Source organism: Accipiter gentilis, chromosome 29 (assembly GCF_929443795.1).
Source record: "Accipiter gentilis chromosome 29, bAccGen1.1, whole genome shotgun sequence".
NCBI classification, from domain to species: Eukaryota; Metazoa; Chordata; class Aves; order Accipitriformes; family Accipitridae; genus Astur; species Astur gentilis.
In genome coordinates, this window is record NC_064908.1 from 15,766,683 (window position 1) to 15,772,865 (window position 6,183).

A 6,183-nucleotide genomic window follows, 5' to 3' on the forward strand; every position below is an offset into this window, starting at 1 on the left:
GTATGGGACAACCCCAAAGTTACAAATCGGGGAAGGGTCAGACCTGACCCTCCAGTGCTGCTCGACTGTGTTTGGGCTTTTTGCCAGGACTCTGTACCCGCTGGGTTTGTGGGGACCAATTTACAAAGGTGTTATGAAAGGCAGCCTTGGAAAACTCGATGCAGATTGTTTGAGGAGCTCTGTTATAATTACGTGCATGTAACACATGACACAGTATTTTTATTTATTTTTTTTAATAGATGCTTCAAGGCTCTTCAGTGCATTGCTAAAAATATTTTGCTTTAAAACTCGAAAACATGAAGGAATAAAATGAGCGTGTGCAGCTGCTGCACATGAACAGCTTAACAAGATGTGAGATAGAAGAAATAGGAAACAAAACTTGATTTGCATCAGCAGAGGGAAGTCCCTGCAAAAAGTTTCGAGCAGGGACTGTGGAGGCCAGGCGGTATTTCTTCAAATGAAGGAACCGTTCCCTCAGTCTATTTAAAACCGAGGTTAAAAAAATCACAAAGCCAAGCAACAAAACCTCTAGAAAAGTGATGTTTGATTTGTAGCCTCAGCATTCACAGATGCAGCGCACTAAAGGGTTGGAAGCACCAGAACTGGGCTCCACCATCACCTCGGCTCTGCTGGGTTCAGCAGCCGCCGTCCTTCCCACCGTCCTCCTGATCTTTCTTGGGGGGTTTTCCAGTGCAGATAATAAGCGACCGGGCGCTTTCAGCTTTTTCAGGGTGTCACCCAAAACAGCTGTGAGTTGGCTGGTGTCCCCTCTCTCCCCTTCCCCCCCCTCCAAAACTAGGACATCTAAATTTAACCTGCTATCAACAGATGAGGCTGGAGAGTTTCCACTGTGGAAAGGAATCCCACTCAGAACCTGTCCTCTCCTCTGCTCAGGCTCCATCCGTGCATTCCTTTCCTCGAGCTGTGACCTCCCGTACGTTTCATTTCTCCCCTTCCCCTCCGGCACTTGGGTTTTGTCTCCCTGCTACGTGCTGGTGGAGCTTCCCAAACTGACGACGTGGCTTTCCGTGTTTTACGTGGGCACACACCTCCGTGGTTTGGGGATGATGGTACCAGGTCTCCCTGCTGCCCGGCAGCACCGTGCAAAAGGCTCTCGAGCTGCAAAGGTTGGCTACAACCTTTAAGGGGCATTAACAGGCTTTGTCACGGGCTCTCGTTTGCTCCAGGTGGGACCCAAGGAGATGCAGCGAAGGGGAGACATCGGTGCGAGGTGCACCTTTTTTGGGGGCGTCCCACAGGTAAGGGTCCAGCCCCTGTGCTCGGGACACGTGCCAGGAAAGCCCCGAGCGTGGTGTGGCTCCGAGGGTGCCGGGTGGGAGCCGATGCAGCACCGTGATCTTGCAGCAGACAGAGCGAGTCTTTGCTGCTTTTTGGAGAAGCCTTGATGCTTCTTTGCAGGCAGGATCAGAGAGCAGCAAACCAGCAAAACTACTGAAAGATCAAAAAATTAAAAAAAAAAAAAAGAAAAGAAAGAGAAACCCGTGTCTGCCTTGAGGCACAGCTGGTGCGAAGGGAGCCCGCGGTGGGACCGGCCCGTGGCAGAAGGAGCTGGAGCGCAGACCTGGAAGGTGCCAGGGTTGGGCCCTGTGGATTAACGGGTGAGCACTGGAGGCCAGGCACCCCCCTGCTCTCTGAAAAGAATTGTGACTGTTTCCTTTACTGGAAAGCAAGCAGAACCTAAATACGAAAACTGTGGGGGAAAATAATGAAATGAATACAGGGTGGTATTTGAAAACCAGCCGTATACTGGAGCAGCTTTTAACCTCTCGTTTGCCCGGGTCTGAAAGGGCAGGACTGCTCTCCGCTGCCCCGGGTACCACAGCCTGCCTTTGTCCAGATGCGGTATTTACAGCTAACATCTGACTAGGCTTTTGCTAAATAAGCAGTGTTGTGAAACTGAACCGTGCGGAAGTTCAGCTGCTGCCTGCGCCAACCGCCTCGACTCTGTCCTGCCATCACAAGATGCACGGCAGCCTGGTAATGAAAAATGCAGGACGCCGGCTGGTATTTTTAAGCAGAAACCTCCAAGCTCTATCTGATGCCGCGTAAGAGCTGAAATGGAGAGAAAAGGCACTCATGGTAAACAGGGTATTTGTTGCCGATTTGAAACGCGAGTGCAGAGGTGGTGGAGCCGTTCGTTTAAAAACAGCCACCGCCCAAAACCACTTCAGGCAGACATGTTTGAAAATTTCACTTTATTTCTCTTTTATAAAAGCAGGGTTTTGGTTTTGGTTGTGGTTTTTTTTTTTTTACATCTCTGTAAGTGTCCAGACTCGGTACATCTTAGTTTTATTTTCACAGTATCGCTGCAAGACCAAGGACGATTCTTATTGCTGCACCAGGAGCCAGGGCAGGAGGGACGGCGGTGCCGAGGTTTGGGCAGCTCTCGCCTTCCCCCCCCCTCGCTGCTGGACCCAGCCTTGCTCTCCTCCGCGCCGGCTCAACAGGTCTATCCCTCCCCAACGCCGCTTAATATCTTTCTTGACTCTCCGAGGCGCTGCCCCTCTCTCGCCACGCTCGTCTCCGTGTCAAGGGTAGGAAACGAGAACCGAACGGTCCGCGACGCCGTGCCGGTCGCGCTCGACGGCGTCTGCCAGCCCCTGCCCCGCTGCGGGTGAGGGTCTCGGCCAGGGCTCGCCCTGCTCTTCCCACCCTGGACCGCTATGGGACGTTGACAGGGATGGTCAGGCTACTCTCTCCGCTCCCGTGGTGATTTGGGGCCATAAAGAGCTGGGGATCATCGGTGGGAGAGGTGAGGCAGAGACAAGCTCGTGTACATCGGTATCCCGTGTTGGTGCCCCATCACCTTCCCAGCGTATCCTTTGTGCATTCCCGGTTCTGCAAAAAGCTGCCAGAGAAGGAGCTTTATTTACCTCTGCTTATTTACCACCTTACTTGGTGCAGGATGCCCCAGGTCCCCAGACATTTAAGTCCCCGTTGGGACCCTGTCAATACACGTTCTAATCGTATGGCTATTAACCAGCCTTATCAATAGCGATGTCTATAGCACCTGTTACTTCCAGCCACCGTTCCTTTTATATTCAATCTGTCCCCGTCAGTTTTGTCATGAAGCAGCATTGGAAAAACATCACTTTTAATCACAACACACAAAATCTCAAAAGAGGCAGCATCACTTTTCTGTGCCGTGTCTGGTGATGTGAATGGCGGTGGAGGGGCACGTTTCAACCTAGGCACGGGATAAAGGCATTCTTTGGGAAGGGAGGAGTCCATGCAAAGCCGACCCCAATGTGAAATTTGAATTTCTTATTTACTGCTTAGCTGGGTCTGTTCAGTGCAACAGGACGAATTAGCCAGGAGGTTACTATCAAATTGCATGGATGCGTCCAGTCCACCAGGTAGAGGGAGTAGGAGGAACCCGGTTTACTTAATGCGCTGGGAGACTAAGTCCAACACAAAGCTAAGTGGAAAAGGACGTAGGTGTTCCCTGAATGTGGTTTTTGGTGACTGAGAAGAAATCTTTCCTTGGAATTCCTTCGTGCAGCTAATTAAGACAACTGGGTCTGATATCTTCAACCCATGCTGACATCAGTGAGAACTGTAAGTACTCAGCACCTGGAGACAAAGTGAATACCAGACATAAACACCCCTTCTGCTCCCACCCGCGCCACTGCCCAGAAGCACATCTAAGCGGCAGCCGAGATGCGTGCAAGCGTTATCGGCTGTTCACCCACAGCTCACGTTTTGTCCTCTTCTGCATGTATTGCCTAGGAGAAAATACAGACAAGTCCCAAAGGGCTGTGCCAGTAGAGCTATAGTTAGGATTGGAATCCATGTAAGAAAATGGAGTTTAATACAGAGAGCGACTGTGCAAGTCAAAGTCTCCCTAGCTTCATCCTTTATAGTCCCAAGGCCCGGATTTAGGCAACCTTTGGCTCATGGATTTGGGTTTGATCCAGTCCATTTGTTTGCAAGCTGCTTGTAATGCTGGACTTCCTACCTCAGAGATCTGCCCGTTGAAGAGAGCAGCTCCGTGGCTGAGCATCTCTGCAAACCAGTGCATGGAGGAGGGCGGGCTCCCCTGGAAACGGGGGCATGCTTGCAGGGACCCAGGATCCTTGTTTGCTGGTTTGAGACTGTCATGGGGGGGGGTCATATCTTCTGGGCGTGCTTTCCCCAGGCAGGTGGTGATGTTGAACCTGTTGCCGAAGTAGATGGCGCGGCTTTGGAGAAGTGAGGAAGGAGAATTTCTTGCTGGTAATGTCCGAAGGGGAAGATGAAGATGGCAATAGCAGCTAATTGGTGCCTCTCCGACGGGAGAGCCTTTTGAGCAGCGTGTGTGCGGTTGTAAGACCTGTTCAGACCAGCTCAGCAGGGCCAGGCTCGTATCTGGCACGCCGAGCTCTCTTCAGTCCCGGCTCTTGAGGCAGATTGTTAATAAGAGGAAGAAATGGCATCTAGGGGAAGGAGCTGCAGAGGGAAAGGGGAAGCGATCTGCCTCAGGCCACGTGCTGGAGCAAGAGAGCAGATCCTCCGCTGCCCGTCCTGTGCCCTGTCCTCCAGACGCCACCTCTGCTGCCGAAATTCCTCGGCCGGCAAACCGTGCCCCTTCCATTCAAAGGGCTCCTCTGTGCTGCGCTCCGCAGAAGCGCATCTGGTTATCTCTGAAGCCATCTGGTCCTTCTTAAAACCTGCAGGTTCCACCTCCTGCTTCAAAAGCACCTTACTTACTGGAGGATCTACACCCAAGACTCGGGTGTTGCCCTGCTTGCACCTTCTCCTGCGTTACCCTTTGCTACATAGATCTTTGTGCCATAACCAGACAGGTACGGAGGCACCCATGGTCCTGTCTCTACCCCATTCCTGACAGTCGTGTAGATCACGAGGTCATCTGGAAGAAAATGATCTACTGACCCCAACGTGATTTGTTGTCACGGGAAAAAGAGAGTTTTTCGTAGCTTTTGCTTATAGTGTTTGCTAGGAATGGGTGCCTGTTATTTTCAGACGTGGCTGTTCCTGAATTATGGATATTGCTGGGTAGACTCAGTAGATAAGATCTGCCCTCGCTTACACCCATGCATCTCCAATGACTTCAGAAGGATCCTTTTTATATCCTGCTCTTCTTACAGCACCGTCATTTGGATTTCATGGGAAAACAGAGCAACAGAGCTTCACCCGACAGCAGCCGGTGCACGAGCTGTTGGCTCTTACGCCACGAGAAGGTGAGACTGTAGGCTAGCTGGGCAAACATCTGCGTGTTCCAAAGACAAACCCAGTGGGACGTCCCCCCCTCCCCTCGATTTATGTTGACTCCCAGGGCCACAATTCCAGCTGTGAGATTATCCCATATTCTAATGCTAACAGGAGACCGAGATCGCCAAGTGTAAGCCGTGCAAGTTTGCTTGCTACCCCTTCTGCGAAGCAGGGAGATGGCCTAGTAGCTCCCACTCAAGAGACATCCTACAGCAGGTTTGTTATTTGCATTGCTTTTGAAACTGAGATTATTTCCATGCTTCCTCGTTCCAGGTTTTAAAACCAGGAAGATTTTCTTTTTATCACCCTTCATCCAATTTCATGCCCTTTGCATCTATCAGCCCGTGACACACTGACAGTCTATTCCTTGTTTCAAAACTTTCTCCTGAAAATTCTGTAGAAAGGACATTCTGCCTGGTGGTGTTTTTGTTGGTTTTTTTCAAACATAGCTTTAAGGCAAAAGTTTGGCAATGCAAAGCAAAGTCTACATAAGGCCGCATGACTTGGATTTGCAAATCAGAACCTTACAGCTTAAAAAAAAATAAAAATCCTTATCTCAAATAGTCAACTTTTTGCTCCAGGAACTTGTTTTGTTCTCAACCAAAAAGGAAAAAAAAAAAGACTCTTAAAATCCCAAATAAAACGTTCTTATTGTTCTGGGCAGTCTGGACAAGCTAATGAGACTGAAGTTCAAACAGTAACTAAAGTAGGGAAGGAAAAAAGAAAAAAAAAAAGCTATACGGGTAGACATCAGTGTTAGTTTCTTCCCTTAGGAATCCAGTGATGAGACAGACCCCAGTCAAAGGTCTCCTCTTTAGCTTTAGCACAGTGAAATCCGTCCCAATGGGAGAAGGTAGAATGGTTGCATTTGTTAAATGAATAAAAAGTGCATTTTGATTTTGCTCAGATTATACGTGTGTATTCTAATACCTAAGTGATTGTTTTGCTTCG